Source organism: Myxocyprinus asiaticus, chromosome 4 (assembly GCF_019703515.2).
Source record: "Myxocyprinus asiaticus isolate MX2 ecotype Aquarium Trade chromosome 4, UBuf_Myxa_2, whole genome shotgun sequence".
Lineage (NCBI taxonomy): Eukaryota > Metazoa > Chordata > Actinopteri > Cypriniformes > Catostomidae > Myxocyprinus > Myxocyprinus asiaticus.
The window spans coordinates 37,194,812-37,214,226 of NC_059347.1; the positions used below are offsets into that span (position 1 = coordinate 37,194,812).

Consider the following 19,415-nt stretch of genomic DNA (forward strand, 5'->3'; position numbering starts at 1 on the left):
CAATAGGTTTCAATTTCTTTTATTGTTGCATTTTTTCTCTGTTCTCTGTCAAAATAAATGAAGTACATAAATTTTCAGTCTGCATTCGTTATTCAGACACACAACTGTTTAAATAGCCTTTAAATTAATGTTGTGCAAATGAGGACATACATTATGTTAGAATACTGCATGTCCGCCCATAGATTAATCATTAAAAGCAAAAATTACCAACTGGTTATGAACAAACAACTATTGATCCTCGACATTGCCACAGCATCGTCATGACAGACTGGCACCTTTCCAAAGTTATGTTGTGGCTACGAATCCAGGAATTTCACTTTTCTGGTTGTCACAACATAATCAGTTACATTGCCACAATGAAAGTTTGGTCATCAAATTATGTTGCAGTTACGTAATGGCCATGTAATTTGGTTAGCTGGGATGTGGGTCATATTGGACTCAATGAGTGTGTGTTTGACACTACTGATGTAGAGCGCAGCTCAAGCAGTAGGTGATATTTGACTGCTGCGATTATTGGTTTGTCTCACTATATTGTGCTCTGAGAGCTAAGCACCAGCAAGTCCAAAAATGTGACTATACTAATTGTATGCAATAAACTAGAGCATCTCTCCACCATGCTCTGCTTCAGTGTCCCTCTTGTACTCCTCAATCATATGATCTCAAATGAGCAGACCAGTCACAGGTGCGAAACGGCGCTAAAAGAACACACCTATTCACACTCGATAGAGAGAACGAGAGCACAAATGAGCAAGGGAGAGAGAGAGTGCACAAAAGAGACACTCAAGACCGAGGTCACAGACGTAACACCAGGCAAAAGATAAAACAACATTTCTTAATAATAACAGAGGCCAAATCAGTCGCAAGACAGACCAGGCCACTGGGATTTCTCCTGGTTCTCCCGACTGCCAATCCGGGCCTGTTCCCTTCTCCTACCTGCCTCATCATATTGCGATCTACAACTATTTGTACCCCATTTATTTACTTCTCTGTTATAGTATAACTTCACACACTCATTTTATTTGTTATGTTGTGTAGGTCTACGCTTTTCATGGACATTTTTTTTTCTACTTAATTCATTTCATATGTTTCATAAATAGTTGAATATACTGTCATTCTAATTTACCTACTTTTTGTTGTCACCTTGTATGTTATTTATCTTAACTAGTTAAATCTGTTCATTTGACCACTGCCTCTAGATCATCATTTCCTTATTTTTTAACTGGACATGTTAATGTAGTAATTAGACACTCTGAGACACCGGAATGGATACGAGTGCATTTAATTTCCTCTATACAGTTTGTCTATATTTTCCAAGCAGTCTCTTGTATATTTATTGTCACAAAGTGACAGTTAGACATAGACCCAAGAGCAGATGAACAGTTCAAGGGATTTATTTAGTTCAAAATAATAACTTCAGCAGAGGTATGAGGAATCCTCTGTGATGAGTGCTCCCGCAGGCGATCGCACATTCCGTGACAGAGAGGAGCAGAGCTGCGAGTAAACCTCCGCTGAAGAGCAGCTGACACACCACAAACTGGAAGGCAACCACACTCCCAACATGCAGACAGAGATGAGGAATCCTCCGTTGAAGATTCGTGAGCGCAGAAAACACGCGCACTGCAAACTGGAAGGCAACCACACACCAGACACGCGGACAGAGATGGGCAACCAAACAGATACATGAGACAGGACCAACTAGGCAGAGAAAGTGAAATAAGTTACTTCACACCAAACAGCTTTCTATAATGGTAACACACAAGAATCACTACATGACTCACGAACAGATTAAAATAAACAGGAACAAACAAGGGAGAGGTACCGCTTGCCAGCTGAAAGTTAGCATGATCAGCGTTCCCATGGAAACAATCTGGGTTCCCACGGAAATGCTGATTCTGCAAGGGAGAAACGCCAACACAATTAGACCAAAACAAACAGAACATGGATCATGAGTGTCCGGATCCCGACACAGACCGAATCCAAACCATACAGGAAGCCAGGATCCAGACACCATGTTCTGGACATGAAACTAGACTGACCGAAGAGCGCAGAGTATGTGCTCTTCGGTCGCGAAGATGGTTTGCTTTGTGTGAGAAAAGTATGTTCTTTGATGTCATGGTCCAATCAGACAAAACCCCAAACTGACAGAGTGACAGGACTGTAACATTACAGAAGAGCGCACGGCGGTAACTCACACCCGGACCCATGCTCTCAACACAAAAACAGGACACGAAACACAACCTGACAAAGTGACAGGACCGTGACAATTTATATTGGCCAATGGCCTGTAAAATTTACAGGTGGATTTTACAGAGACAAGAGACAAATAAACAATACTGTAAGCATATTTGTTGGGCATCAGCACATTCACAAGCGCTCACATTTGGAGCACACAGACACATTTGTCTCTCATAGAATTTTTTTTTAGCCAAATCACCACTTAAAAATTGACGATGACAATTTTCAGAGCAATTTTGAGCAAAATGAGATATTCAGTACATCAACATCTTTTATTACTTCAAAGAAAATGCAAATGTTTAAGATGTAGTAAAAAATGCAAATGTAAAAAATGGACTCGATGAAATATTTTTTTTCCTAATTCTGCTTTGTTTCCCCAAATTCTGTTTTCCATTTGACTTTTTCTGAATTCCATGTTTAAAATATTAATGATTTTTTTAAATTAAAAATATGACTAATCAAATGAATTCATGAAGAGTTCATCAAATGAAATTATTTTATCAAATAAAGTGCTTCAGTAACATCTTAGCAGCTGAATCTAAAACAGTTATTTTTTGTCAAATAATGTGAGCAGAGAATCACTGTATAAATTAAAAATGTACAGTACATTCAGTACAACAGCACACTTGCTTGTGAAATTTGCTAATATATAATTATTCCTGATATAATAGTCATAATAATAATATTTTTAATTATTATTATTAAAATGAATATTACATTTTCACTATGCAGTAGTAATATATTTTTTGTCAGAAGTTTCACACTTCTGGATAAGCAGTTTGCTACGTGGTCGTTTGATTGCTACACCGTAAGAGGCTGCATGTGCTGCACGCTTCGAATTAAATGAGCATTTCATTACATAAGTCATAATGTGATGTTTTTATCGGGTCAACGCCTTCACACATCACTTTGAAGTGTGCAACACAAGAGAACTGGATATTTCTTAAATGAATTCACAGGCTGATGTGGTTTAATAATCAGACTAGGACACATGTACGACATATTTACAAGATCAACATAAGATTTAGTGACAACACAGTACTGGCCCGAAAGGGCAAAACTCTCACACTGGCCCTGGGCCAGCTGGCCATACTTACTGTTGAACCACGCTAATAAATGTTTAATTATGAATATATAGTTCTCACTTTAGATTAGGTCACGCAAAATGCTTAGCTAGTAAGTGCTTTATTACGACCTTTATTAAGCATTAATTGATTTAATAGTAAGTGTTCCTAAAACATTAATATACACATTAATTAAGCAGAAATGTGTATTCAATTCATTACATATTTAATATCTTTATTAACTATGAATTTATGATTTCTTAATGTTCTCATAAACACTTCTTTACCACTGGTTTGCATCAACAAATACATCAGTTACGTAAGATTAACAAGTTGTTTACTAAGGATAAAAAACATTATCAAAATGCCTATATATGAACTTATTAAACAATAATAAATCATTTGATAAAATGAATAGAAACAAATAACATACTAATTATATGTAACTTATTGATGTATTAATAATATAGGAACAATCATTTATAAATTATCAATTAACTATAAAATAATGGTTTACAAACACTTTAATAGTGTACCGTGTAGTTATTATAAAGTGTTATCATATATTTAAGCAATATCACACGAGCAAGAGTGCGATATGGCCCTACATCAGCACTGATTTAGGGCCATATGGCATGTTTGCAAGTGTGATATTGATTATGAATATATAGTTCATATATAGTGTCAACAGTTCAATGAAGTAAATTTAAAAAAAAAAAAAACTGAGTAAATGAGTACGGTCATAAAAAACGCATTTGTGGATGGAACAAGCCTCTCAAAAACATCACTTTAGAACTACAAGTATCACAGCTTGGGCTGTTTCTAACATGTTATTGGAGAAACAAGGATGTGTGTGTGTGTGTGTGTGTGTGTGTGTGCAAGAGAGAGAGAGAGAGAGAGAGAGAGAGAGAGAGAGAGAGAGAGAGAGAGAGAGAGAGCGTGTGTGATCACCTGTTGATGATGCTGTAGTCCGTTAGTCAGCTTTCTGAAAATTATGTCATTTTGGTGAAATTCATCCTATTTTCTCAGTGGAAAAATAGCAGTTCAAGCAGGGGTATTGTGTCTCTCAACTGTGATGAGCTGTAATGCTGAAATTGTTAGTTTAAAACTGTTTAAAGCTATTTTCTAGCTTTAGTAGTGTAGTAGTAATACGAGCGACCAGGTAGTGCTGTTGAATGTAAACACTGACTGACGCTGACTCACTTCACGTCACCTGGCTCATATTACACGCAAAAATGCCACCACCTGCTGGCTAAAATATGTAATGTCACAAAATAAAATGTAAAGAGCTCTTCACACATCTGCACTGCTCTTACACTTTACTTTAGAATGGCAATAACACAAGCGGAGTGATTCGCACAGTAAAGCGTCCAACTGCTGATGGTGTGAGGCCATCAGTACTCATGGAACGTCTCTCGTCCAGTCAGATTCGAGGACCGGAACTAACTGTTGTGTGTATATACGGTATATATATATATATATATATATATATATATATATATATATATATATATATATATATATATATTTACGTTTAGCAGGGAAATAAATTTACAGTGCAAATTATAGTTACTCCAGGGATGCTTGTGCATCAGCATTAAACGTTGGAAATGTGCCACCCCTTACTGAAACAGAAAATATGATTGGTTAGCAAATATCCAGTCACGGCCGAAATGAACGTTCTGATTGGTGGATCAGCTTAGTTGGAATGTCTGTCTTGCCCATGCCATCAGTTGCACTACCGCCTCCTGCAGTGCGCATTTAGAGAGAATCTCTGTACACTTAAAATAAATAAATAAAAACGAAATTAAATAATTCAATGGTGCTGCGGCATCGCATTAATAGATTGAAAAAGTTCTGGGTCAAAAGCCTACTCGTTGTTATGGTGGCCATACATTTAATCACTTATTTTAGGTGGGCATATGCAAAATCCTAAGGCATATGCCTGCGTACACCCTAGACTTCACTACTGATTCTGGATCAATGGCAAAAATATATGCGGCTCATGCTTATACATGGCCATAAGCACCTGTTATCTTATGTTATTGTATTTCTGATGAATTTTGTGAAAAGTCAAGATCATGAAAAAGGTTTTCTGTCAATTGCTTGCTCACACGAACCAGCATCTTTTCATCTCCAATAACTGACCTAGTAATGGAAATTTGGTCTGTTTTAATGAGGATACTTAAACAGTGGTGTAAGAAGGTTGTTCTACACAAACGGTTTTTAGAACACCAGTGCCTTTTCACAGTGGAGAGGTCTTGCATGCTCACGGTTGCCAGATTGCACAACTAAAGCATATATAACCATTTTTCGAACCATTGCCCCCACCCACAAGGTGTATAAACAACAACAATAAATAAGAATAAAATAAGATAATAGATACAAAACAAAAACGTGAAGAACATAAATCAATCAACTCTAATTAGCACATGTAGGACAGTATGCAAGTGTGTGCGCATGGACTTTGCAGATGTATTTCTCACATGTGCAGCACATAGCATTTGTTTTACAGTCTTTCTTTGAGGGGCAGAATTGGCATCTCCTCCTCTTACCTGCCCCAGCTGCAGCTTCAGCTGGATCAGGACAAGATTCAGCCCCCTGAACAGCTTTCACAAGCACTGCAGAGGCTGCTGTGCAGGGGAGGCACTCCCTTCTTTGAATGTGTGGGGTTACAAGTGTCTTTCCCAGCTGCTCCAGGAACACCCTCCTCTTGTTACGCTTATCAGGCATCCAGGTAGGGTTGATCTTGTTCCATATCACGAAGGCATTGTATGAGGACACATCAATGATGTTATGGAAGATGACCAGGGGCCAGCGGGCAGTCATCCTCCTGCAGCTGTAAGTTCCAATCACCTTGTCCAGGTTGTCCACGCCTCCTTTGTTGTGGTTGTAGTCCAGGATGATGGCTGGCTTCCTGTCCTCACGATCACTGATCTCAGCCGTTTTGTGCAGTGTGATCAGGAGGACCACATTCTTGTTCCTCTTTGGAAGGTAAGAAACTAGAGTGGTGGTGGGAGTGAAGGCAAACTTTGATGAGAAGGCCTCTCTCCCCCTTGTTGTGAGGAGTGCAGGGGGGAGCTCAGGCTTGTTCTTTCTAACTGTGCCAACCATGGTGATCTTCCTCTTCAGGAGCTGCTGGCTGAGTTCATAAGAGGTGAAGAAATTGTCACACGTGACATTGTGCCCCCTCAGTCCATCTGTCACATCAAGCACAACCCGCATCCCCTGGTTCTTCTCCGGGCCTCCACTGGTCGGCTTCCCTGTGTAGACTTGCATCTTCCAAGCGTAGCTGGATTGTGCATCACAGGCCACCCACATCTTGATGCTATACTTTGCTGGCTTGCTGGGCATATACTGCCGGAAAGGACAGCAACCTTTTGACAAAAGAGATTACTATCAGTAATTAGTATCAGTGTCACAGAAAACAATCACATAAATCAATGATATTACAGCAATACATAATAAAATTAACAGTGAAAATCACTTTCATTACAGATATGAAAATAAAAATGTACCTCTGAATGTAACCAGTTGCTCATCCACTGTTACTTCAGGCCCAGGGTTGTAGAGGTAAGGCAGACGCTCCACCCACTTCTCCCAGACCACTCTTATGGCCGCCAGTTTGTCTCTCACATGTCTTGCAGGTCTTGACTCATGGTTATCAATTCGTAGCATTCTTGAGAAAGTGTGAAAGACTTTCAGTGGCATCGTGGCATGGAAAGTCGCCCTTCCACTCTCTGCATCCCAGAGACTACATGTAGCCTCGCCTCAGGACCTATACACACCTGCTAAGATTAGCAGCCCTACGTAGGCACGCAGGTCAATCTCATCCATCCTTTTCCAGTTGTCTTCATATTTACGGAAACCCTCCAAATTTGTCATCTCTAGGATTATTTTTTCGATGGCTGGTGTGATGAACATGTAGAAGGTTGAGGCGATGTCCTGGGCATGGGCAACTGCATGTCTTGTGGGCCCTGGGGTCATCCTAATGACATTTTGTGCTGCCATCCTGCCCTGGTTGTCATATTGTGACAAGGACCATGTTATTTTGCTGTTCTTTGACAAAAATTTCTCTCTTTCAGCTTGGGAGATTTCTCCTTCATCTGAAGATGATGCATCATGCTCTGGGTTGTATTCTTCCCCATCTTCTTCTTCAGATACCTCCTCTTCTTCTAAATCATTGTTCTCTTGTTCCTCCTGGACATCTGAATAAAATCTGATCTACAACCTCTTGGGCACTGAAATGTGCTCTCATGGCTTCAGCAAAGAGAGAACTGGAGGTACTGTCATTTGCAGCACCTTTATAGCCTCTGACTGCATTCCCCATTAGTAAACAATGCTTTCAAGAAATGTTTATTTTGTCTGAAATTTAGTTTATTTTGTCTGAAATTGTTTTTATTTTGTCTGTGAACTTGAGTCATGTGTGGGGTCATGGAGGGGAGATGCTGCACATGCACAAGAAAGTTTTAGTTTTGTCTGAGTTAAATCAGTAGCACACATAATCTCAATTATTCATTGTGTGTGTGTGTGTGTGTGTGTGTGTGTGTGTGTGTGTGTGTCTCTCTCTCTCTCTCTCTTTTTGGTTTTTGTGGTGTGTAAATGATTTTATAACTGCTGGGTCAAAAATGACCCTAAGACAATCTTTATACCCTGGTGGTGTACAGCTTTCATGGAAATATGAACAAAGGCAATGTTTCACTTTTTCTAATATTGGGGTCACTTTAGGAAAAGTCATCAAATTTCAAGTTGAAAAAAAATCATTTAGCTGGTTTTCTCTGCTGATAAAAATAGTGGCGGGTCATTTCTTTTTCTTTTAACACAAGGGTTAAAGAAATGGTTCACCCAAAAATGAAAATTCTCCCATAATTTTCTCACCCTCTTGCCATCCCAGATATGTATGACTTTCTTTCTTCTGCAGCACACAAATTAGAAGAATATTTCAGCTTTGTAGGGCCTTACAATACAAGTGAATGGGTGCCAAAATTGTGACACTCCAAAAAACACATAAAGGCAGCATAAAGGTAATCCATATGACTCCAGTGGTTAAATCCATATCTTTTGAAGTAATATTATAAGTGTGGGTGAGAAAGAGAGCAACATTTAAGACATTTTGCTTGAAACCCTTCCCCCTGCCCAGTAGGAGGTGTATGCATGAAGAATGTGAATCACCAAAAACACAAGAAGAAGAATGTGAAAGTTAAAGTGCAGCCTGACTGAGCAGGGAGGAGAATTTATAGTAAAAATTGACTTAAATATTGATCTGTTTCTCACCCACACCTATCAGATCACTTCTGGAGACATTGATTTAACCACTGGAGTCATATGGACTACTTTTATGCTGACTTGTGTAATTTCTGGAGCTTAAACATTTTGTGCACCCATTCACTTGCATTGTATGGACCTACAGAGCTGAGAAATTCTTCAAAAAATCTTTATTTTATTCTGCTGAAGAAAGAAAGTCACACACATCTGGGATGGCATAAAGGTGAGTAAATTATGAGAGCATTTTCATTTTTGGGTGAAATATTACTTTAATAAATGATTCACAGGTGTCCACTTTATATTAAGGTACACTTTCATAGCATTTTGTAAGTCAATAATGCATTAAATGATTCATGGGTAACTCAATAAACAGGCTGTGGTTGTCCACCTTGCATCATAGCACCTTTTTAAGGTTGCTGCATAATTTTGTAAATCCACCTTACATTAAGACTTGTATTACAAGGTACAGATATTGTTACTTAATTCATAATTTACCAATAAAATGAAGAATATAGATGAACTTTTATTATGTGAGAGAAATCAAAGTTACAGGTGTACATTATTGCTGTGGATGAGCATGAATACCTGAAAGGTTTTTGCTGAGACATTCCAACTTTGATACGTATGTCACCACTCTGAGTAGCAGCATTCTTTTATCATCAACTTTACAAGCAAAGTGACATGAGTCAAGACATTTTAGAAATGAATACAAACACAACACTTTTTATTCTTTCTATAAAAATCTATTTTTACTGCATCATAATATACTGTAAATCATGAATTAAGACATATCTTGATTTTGATTAAATTAAATATTAATAAGTGTGAATAACATGTGAGTTTAAATCGGCTCACTATTTGGCAAATATTGCATGAAAGTCACCCTTTTTATTCACATGGTTATAACTGTATATAAATAATTTATAATGCATTTGTAGATGAGTTATTAGTCATTACTGAACCTGTTTATAAACCCTTTACAAAGGGAATCTCAATGTAAAGTGTTACCGAAAATCTCATGATCACTTTGATGAAGTGGTCAGAAAATGGTCATTCAGAGCAATGAGTCCTTGCCACTGAGGAACAATACTGGCATGGGAGCTGAGTGCTGGCAACAGCAGGAGATCACACTGGATTAACGTACTTGGACTACCTTGAAGACTGTGGACTATGCTGACAAACTACATGCATTCTTTCATGTTGCACACACTCATCACAAATCTACAGGACCGTAGATTATTACTAATTTCTCAGACTTTTGGAATATAATTAGATAAAGAAAGTATTTTCCATGTGCTGTTTTATTCAGAAGAGTCATGCCCATGTCAGACACGTGCCCCATTCACATGTCTAAATCTGGTCATTTCAATTGATTTCGCAATTCAAGTTGACATCAACTCAAGACAACAAATCCTACAAATATCCCCTAACTTAAACATCAGAGTTTTCAGTGACAACATTCTTAAAGTTTGGTCTTTATTTTAGCAGACTTAATTTACAGCTCTGTTTCAGACAGCTCCCTAATTGATATCTCACTGGCACTTTGACATTAATTAAGGGTGTCTCTCAGCATGAGGCCAACGGCTCGCCCCCAAACTTCCAACATCTTCCAACATGTCAGTTATATCTGTGTCAAACTAGCCATAATAAGTGTAACACAGCAACATAGTTGAAGCTGTGCTGACATTGAGGAGTAAGAGCCTTGCTGGAGTATTTAGAGACTAGATAATTTTTTAGGTGGCTGATTGAAAAAACTGACAAGATTAGGGTTGTTTATGTTAAGACAAACTCTCCTCTGACTGTAATACGATTGCAGTGATATTAGTAAGGAATGTGGCTTGTGAAGCTACATAATAGCCTTGTGTGAGGAAAAGGCTGACATTTAAGTCATTCACTGATAATCTTTTCATAATCTTGTTAACCATGTTGCAACCTGATCATTGAGCCAAACATGAGAACTGAATCAGTCATATTCTTGAACAAATCATTCAAACTGGTTTTATGAACTGGATCGACCGATTCATTGAAAAGATTAGACTCAAAAGAATGATTAATTCACAAATTGGAATGATTAATTAATGAATCATCTCACATGAACTCTAACACATAAACCAGTTGCATAAGTGACTCTCTGCATTATCCATTCTTGTGCCTTGTGAGTCAGCAGATTGCTTACCGATCAACAGGCTGCATGCCTTCTTTAAGTGAGGAGGAATATGGTAAATGGTCTACACAGAAGTGCATCATTAGATATTTTTCTGAATAGACTAATTATTAAAAATACTGTAAGTAAATAATAGTAAAAAAAATAAATAAATAAATAAATAAAAAGCTGTAACCATAATCTAATTACCAACAATTACATTTTTTTACTATAATGGACAGTTACTCCTGTTTTGTATTTTAAATATGTTTCCTATTTTAAATTACAATTTGTTTCTGGAAAGGACTGCACAAATTTGTGTTTTTAGCTGCTTACAAAAGCAACTCCAGCTTCAAAGAATACATGATACTTGTTAAAATAGACTCCTTTATATGATGTTAGTGTATGATATAGAGAGGAGGTGAGCCTTTAAGAACAATGCCTTGAGGCTTCATTTTAATGTAACCGGTAAGTCATCTATTCTGAAGGTTTAAGGGGGACCAATTAACGTGATGTGAGAAGTGGGAGCCCATCATAAGGACGGATGTAGGGGCTAGGTGACCAGCAGTGACTTCTTAGCAGTAAGGTTGGAAATGGAGCTTGAGAACTTGAGCTGTGCTTAGCATTGAATCCTAACAGCCAATAAAGAGATCTGAGCTGTTTCATGGCAGATTTTTCTGAGACCAAGAATTTCTGTTACATTAATTGATTGATTTAAGTACACTTTACAACATAGTGTAATAATTTTGACCTAATCCCTAAGATGCACTGTCAGAAGATAATGCTCTTTGCATCTTGATGCACTCATGATATCTTAGAACCAGAAAAGTCTCTTTAATATTTAATGATAGATTACTTAGGAAGTGGTCATGGTTGTGCATACATAATGTAGACGTTAGCGCCCTGGAGGTATTTTAATAGTATCCTGACTTTACGGCATATTCCTCCTTATGGTCCCATAGAAGTTTCCAGCTCTTGAAATTAGCTAATGTTTTTACCCCCATATGATTCTTTTTTTTTTTTTCAGGTCATGGTTCAACTTAGCCAATGTCTTCAATGTGGCTAAACCACCTGCTAAGCTTTGTTTGAGAGAGCAGATGCTGTGCAGATATCACTCTTCACTGTAAACCCTAAAGTTGTCATTACTGGAAAAATCAAGTTGTCTTAATTAATCATTACTTCAAATATCAAGTTTTGGGCTCATAACTCAAATATCTATGTTCCTTGGACTTATTTATCTTAAGTGTTAATAACTCAAATGATTAAGTACAACATTGAGGCTATGGGATATTCATTCAGGGAACAAGTTTTCTCAATTAATTGAGTGATAATAATAGTGATACAGTGTGTGGAAATGGTCATCTCCCACTGTTAACTCAACAGTGACATACATGAAGAGACAGTTAACCTAAGACTGCCCATGCCAGGAGCAGTGACACATTATTGGCCCAGAAATAACTGAAATTCAAATGTCTCCCTCAAGGGTTAAACAAGAGTCATTGAGGAACAAAGTGTCATTAAACTGGTTCACTTCACTAACAGCAAGGTTATGTCCACAATTAATGAACAAATATTCATCTTAATTTCTTTAAATCAATAATGTTTTTATTTGTGAATCACAATATCTAATATATTTATGCCAACTTTTTAAGGAATGTATTACTCTTGTAATAAAACCTGTGATGTGGATCTGGATGATGAAATGTCATGTGAATTAAATTGTGACTGAGAGACTGAATGAAACTGAAATTAGTGTATTGATTATATTAACAAATAACAACATGAGCATGTAGCAGACCTTTAAAAAAAAGACACAATAGAGACATCTGTCCCTATATACACAAATGTTAACCTGCATTTATTATTTCAAGGAGCTGTTTCTAAACCCTTTGTTGGTGTAACCTAATGTATTCAGGTTGAATACACTTTTATCCAAAGCAAATTACACTGCAAAGGCACACTTTGTAAATCAACATTTCCTGAGAATCAAACCCATGACCTTGGCACTGCTAGCACCAGTCGAGCTACAAGAACTCCATAATCATTTACTGAAGTAGCATCCTCCCACTCAGTGCAATCAAACTCTTGAGAGTAATGCTCTAAACAAAGTCTAAACAAACTGGGAGAAAAGTGTCGGATGGGGTTAATAACTTCAAATTTTCTTACCTTGGACTACATTTAGACCTGTAAATTATCTTGAGTGCTTGCAGGTGGCAACTGATTTAAACATATTCTCTCCTTTTTATTCTTTTTTAAGTTGTAATAGTGAAATAAAGAATTAGACTTTACTGTTTAATTAACAGTTTGGCATACCTCCTCATGATGCCTAAAAAAAGCTGTTTGGCAGCTCACTAAGTTGAATTCAGCACCTTTGTAGTCAGTATACTTTTAAATTAATGTTGAACACACTGCTACAGTAGATAAAGACCACGACTCATGAAAATCAAATTATGTCATGTTTATGGGCATCTATCTCTCAGTTCCACTATCTAGCTAAATATTTTATTTGTTCTCTACTCTTAGTGAACTGCTATGGGCCTGATTGCCAGAAAACCTTTAAGTTAAAAAGAAACCCTTGGTTAAGATTGTACAGTAAGTGTATTGTCACTAAGAGTTTTCTTAACTTAAATGGGTTTCTTGCAACTGGGCCAAGGTTGCCCCAACATTGGCATCTGCCAGTAATAGATCATTAGATTCTCATTTAGTTCTTGGTGACCTGTCATGGCTACCCCAATAATGTGTAGTATAGATATATACTGTATGTGCAACAACAACTATACCTCCATGACTGCATCACACTCTCATTTCTCTACAGTTCATAAGCTATATTTATTGAAATTTTATAACTGAGCTACAGTATTTGTAATTATGGTGTATGCAGTACAATATCCCTCCTTTCCTGAAGCTGTGAGTGTGTTCAAATGTGTTCACCATCAGATTTATGGTGGATGATTGCTTTGATCACAATGAGAGGCTCAATGTCACAGTTGACAGAACACACTCAGAGAACACACAACTGAGCACCTCACAAAGTCATTAAAAAACAAACAAACAAACAAAAAACAACAGTGCTGATGTTGCCCTAATTCTGAGTTGAAGTGTTTTGTAAAAGCAAGCATAGAACTTTCCTTGTCTATCCGTGTTACAGACTAGTGTTTTACTGTTACAAGTTACTTTTTCAGCCTTGTCTCACGAAATGTATGTGACTGTGGCGACATTTTTGCAAAATCATTTTGCGTGGTTCCTCACACGTGTTGGTGCAGTTTCAAGGTGATATGTCCACTGTGTGGCTCTAATAGCAAGTAAAATTTGCTCCCAAACAAAAGAGGTTTTTAAGGTTAATGCTATCGTGCTTTAAATCAACAAAACCTACCCTAAACCTAACTGATACTACCATAAAAAGCAAATGTACATGAAAAACACAATTGCACAAGCAACCACACTGTAAATTATTTTTATTGTTTTGACAGTATTATTGCTGTATTTCCAACTGCAACTCACTCTAGAAACTGTTTACAGTATGTTACTGTCAAACTGAGCTGTATTCTTTAGGGAAAAAATTAGCAGGAAAATAATTACTGTAATTTACTGTTGTAGCGAATTTGGTAGTATAAATGTACACGGGATGGGTTAAAGTGCCCGCGTACCTCCACCATTATATGTAGCGAATTACATCAAATAACTAATTTAGATCTTTGCACGTATTCGACCACCAATATATGTAGGGAAACAGTATGTGTGAGCTAGGAATTCATTTAAACTGTTCTTATTCTACATTATTATGTAAGGAAATTTATAATGGAATTAGTCGCATTCGACAACCATCATAAATTAGATAAATGACAAATAACTAGATTATTTGTCTGAATAAAATTCTCCATCATTAAAATTGTAATACAACATCTTGTTGTATCCGATCACAATTTCTACTGTAAGGAATTAGCTTTAATAAGGGAATTATGGTTAATTCACTTATTGGAGTAATATTAATCTCATGGCTTATTGAAAATAATATTACACTTATTTAGGTACAGCTTTGAAGCGAAATCTTTTAAAAACAAGGATGAGATTATTTATCAAAATATACCACAGTCAAATTATCTTTAAATACAGACAAACTTTATTGCTATTCTAAACATAAAACTAATCTAAAACATACAACATGAAACAGGTTGGTGAGTAGTGACAGAATGTGAAATAAATGATCAATACATAGAGTCTGTTGACAATGGCTTAAGAACCATCTATCCTTCTTTGAGTCTACATCGATTTGCAATCGGATTACCCAAAGTATTTAACAAATACACCAGCACTTTGAGCAAAAGTCTGGAGATGTACTTGTGGGTTGTTGCGTTTCCTTGTGTTGCTTGGTTCTTTGGCATTTGAAGAAAGTTAGTTTTGTCGATGTCTTGGACTCTATTATGATCGCTGATAGTTTGTTGTCTGGATGAAGCGAGGCCTTCTGCAAGGAGGACTCGCGACTCCCGTCGGGTGTCTGAACCATAGAGCAGAGAGTGAGAGGCTTCCTCGGGACTCCGGGTCCCTACATACCACTACCCCTGGGGTTGTCTCGATATGGTGTTTTATGAGATTAGTGCGGCTGGGGAGAGGCGAAAACATGTCAGATACATTATTTTGCAAACTGGCAACCTCCGTATATTGTAACGATGAGAGGTGGTCTCTGCAAGTGTGAAGTGATTGGCATTTATATTCACCTCCAGTCCAAGCTCCTCACTTTCCAGAACTACCATCGCCAAGGATACAGGGACCACCTCTCTCCATGGTTTTAGTAGGTTGAGGTGGTAAATCTGATGAGCCCCACCTCTATCCGTACGCACTACCTCATAATCAACTTCCCCAACTCGCTGTGTGACCTCAAAGGGCCCTTGCCACTTAGCAAGTAATTTAGAGCTCGATGTGGGTATTAATACAAGGACTTTATCTCCCTGTGCACACTCCCGTAGTCACGTTCCCCTGTTATACAGCCGGGACTGACATTCTTGTGCCTGTAGCAAATTCTCTAGACAGCCTAGTGTGTGGCGCTTTGTTCTCAGGTCAAGAATGTATTGAATTTCATTTTTGCTTTGTGAAGGTCCCTCCTCCCAATTTTCCTTCATGACATCTAAGATGCCACAGGGTCTACGCCCATATAACAATTCAAATGGGGAAAACCCCGTGGAGGCTTGCGGGACCTCCCGCACTGCAAATAACAGAGGTTTGAGCCACTTATCCTAATTCTGAGCATCTTCATGCATGCACTTAAGAATCATATTATTTAGGGTCTTATTAAATAGTTCGACCAAGCCGTCCATTTGTGGATGGTACACGCTTGTCCGAATTGATTTAATACCCAATAATTCGTACAGCTCATGTAGTGTATGTGACATGAAAGTAGTGCCCTGATCAGCGAAGATTTCTTTAGGAATCTATTCTGAAGAGTGCCTCTGCAACACTACGTGCTAAGATGTTGCGAAGAGGCACTGCTTCCATGTATCGCGTTGCGTAGTCCACCAGAACCAACCGTTCTAATGGCCCGACGAGGTCCATGCCAACTCTGTCAAAGGGAACCTTGATCAATGGCAGAGGGCACAATGGCGCTTTTGGAGTGGCCGGCGGATTCACTAGCTGACATTCGCGGCATGTCCTACACCACCGGCTAACATCCTCGTGAATGCCCGGCCAGTAGAAACTGGCCATGAGATGACTTAGTGTTTTCACCTGTCCCAAGTGACCTGCCATCGGACTATGATGAGCCGCCTGGAACAACATTTCCTGATGGCTCCTTGGTACCAACAACTGGGTTGTATCTTCTTTTGACTGAGCGCCCTGCGTCACTCGATACAACCAATTAGTACCCAAAATTAGTGGATGGGTAAGGCGGGAACTAACCACAGCCTCAATGTTATGCTTTTGACCCCGAAATAGAATAGTGACGGTCACTGTAGGATAATCGTAAATATCCCCGTGCACACACCTCATCTTCACCCGATTATTTGTATCCAATGCCCCATTTTGAACCAAGCATTGATGAATGGAGGTTTGGTTACAACCTGAATCCACCAAGGCTTTGTATGTACCCCCCCAATACTCACGTCCGGCTCGTTCGGGGGCAGCCTGTGTAGTGTACTCCAACAGACCAACCCAAACCTCACGCCCACACCAGTGGCGGCAGCTTCCCCCACCTGAGAGGAAGAATGGGTAGAGCCGGGGGAGAGAGAGACACGAGTGTTAGTAGAGGCTGGAGCACCGGTCTCGAGGGATTGTTCCACCGTTTCTGGGAGAACGGGACAGGTCGGAAAGAAGGAGGTAGCAGGGGAGGGGGAGGGGGAGAGGAGAGACCACAGACAAAGAGAGAGAACGGGGCGCACCGGCCCGCAGGAACACCGCTAAATGGTCCTCTGCCAACTGCACTGTTTCATCCAGCGATGCTGGTCGGTGACACTGGACCCACTCCGCAGTTCCTTTTGGTAGTTGGGAGATGAATTGTTCCAGTACCACGAGATCGATGACACCCCCAACGTCACTGGGCTCCTCAGCCAGAATCCACCGCCGGCAGGCATCGTGGAGCTGTTAAGCAAAGGCAAACGGGCAGCTGACTTCGCTCAGCGTCAGGGAACCGCTGATGATGCTCTGGACTGTGGCCGACCCACTGCAGGATACCTCAGGAAGTTGTCGACTGGAAGTTGTTGGGCCACGAGTTGGGCCTCCCCGGTCAGCATCGGTGGGAGGTGGACTGCCCATTGCGCCCACGGCTATTCCAGAGCTTGTGCCGTGCACTCGAAAAGCTCCAGAAAGGCCTCCGGGTCATCTTGAGCCCCCATTTTCGCCAGCGTCACATGAGAGTTCATTGCTGCCGGTGTCGCGCCGTGCGCCCCCCCCACCCCCAGGGTACCAAGCTCCGCAACGCCCATCGGTCCTCTTCTTGGCCTCGAAGGAGAACCTCGAAGTGCTGTTGCTGCTCTGCCCACAGATCAATAATGGCCTGGTGTTGAGCATGGTGGATGCTGGATCGGAACATTTCCTCCAGTGGCGAAGACGACTCAATAGCAGCATACCTTCCTCCTTATCTGGGGTTTCAGCACCAGTATAACAGATGTTCGTATTTGGATCAAGAGGAGGAAGAGAGAGATGGCGATTCCAACACAGGAATGTCTTTTAATCAACTCAAAACTCGTTCGCTTTACAGCGCAACAGTACAGCTTCACACGCACACAAACTCAAGGATCTACAATATAAAAGATCAACGGCAGCGGCCAACACACATGCAGATTCTCAGCTGGGCTCTCTCCGTCTTTTATCTCCTTTGACTCTCACTGTGAACATGGAAACGGTAAGTAGTCACAAGTAAAGTTTGGTTCGAGCGAATGTTTATACTCTTACGTTTGCATAGACACCGATATGTACAATATTGATGTATTGACAGCATCTAAACATCATCATTTTACGTATTGACACCAACATACAACTATTTACATGTACTGTTTCAATGGATTAATATGTAATAATTCATAGAATGAATGAGTTAATTACATTTGATTTATAATCAGTGAGATTAGTTAAATGCCATCACATTTATTTAATGCAGTTGACATTATAATATGACATTTTTATGGTTTCATTCAGTTCTGTGTGATTTCTGCTGCCCTATACAACATTTTAAAGGACTCATTGGCTCTCAAGTGTCTCGTGACCATTTGAAACATGCCGTATTCTGTGATGTATATGTTTGAATGAGGTATGACAGTGCCGTTATGGAGTGCATCAGGAGAAGATTTACAGTGATTAATAATTTAAATTCCACTCTCCACCTCATACAATGATATTGTATGCCATCAGGGAACACATTGGATGCAGCGCATAGCCCTTTGGACTACCTTTGTACTGAATTTACTGCCTGTTACGTGTTTTATATGCTTAATAAACGGTTATGGTTAGGTTTAGGAGTAGGTGTGGGATTAGTGGCTGTAAAATATATAAAAATTTATATATTGTAACAAACATTATTGCTACTGTACATTAATCTACATGTTATATTGTTGAAATGTGGTTATGTTTAGAGGCTGGGGTAGAGTTAAGGGATCTAAAATATCTTTAAAAATTAAAAAATGTAAAAATATATTTATTTTTAATACGTACAACGAGCCATGTAAAAAAACATTTTGCAAAAATGTAGGTATAGTACCATGATTCTATGACACCATGTTGCACTATTTGTTGTTCTAAATTGCTTATAGAAGGACAAGACAATGGGGTAACTAACCAGAGATACTTTTCTTGAAGTAAAACATTGAAAATTGTAGGCTATTAAAAGCATAATGGCTCTCTGTGTATGAGTATTGACCAAATAGGCACCTCAAACAGGGTTTTCCCAACAATAACTGTTACAGATTATGAGGATTACTAGTCGAGAATATAGTGCATAATTGGATGCTTTAGCTCTGCTTTGCTTGAATTATTAATGGATCTTCATGCAGTAACAACTGACTCAACAAAGACCTCTACTTTGCAAGCAATAATGGTTTTGGGAAATGTCTGCAAATTAATGTTCCATAAGAGGTGAGCTTATCCCCATTCATATTGTTTTTAATCAAAATAAATAAATTGTTGTATATGCTGTTTTTACACATAAGGATGCATAGTTACAGGCACTGGAATCACAAAAGCACAGAAGCTCTGAATACTGTATATACAGTATATATATATATATA

The 19,415-nt window shown here is 38.9% G+C and overlaps 1 pseudogene; it reads right to left on the bottom strand.

Moving 5' to 3' along the window:
• Window positions 1–4,961: 4,961 nt before the first annotated feature.
• On the bottom strand, window positions 4,962–7,629 carry LOC127439748 (piggyBac transposable element-derived protein 4-like; annotated as a pseudogene).
• Between the last annotated feature and the right edge of the window lie 11,786 nt (window positions 7,630–19,415).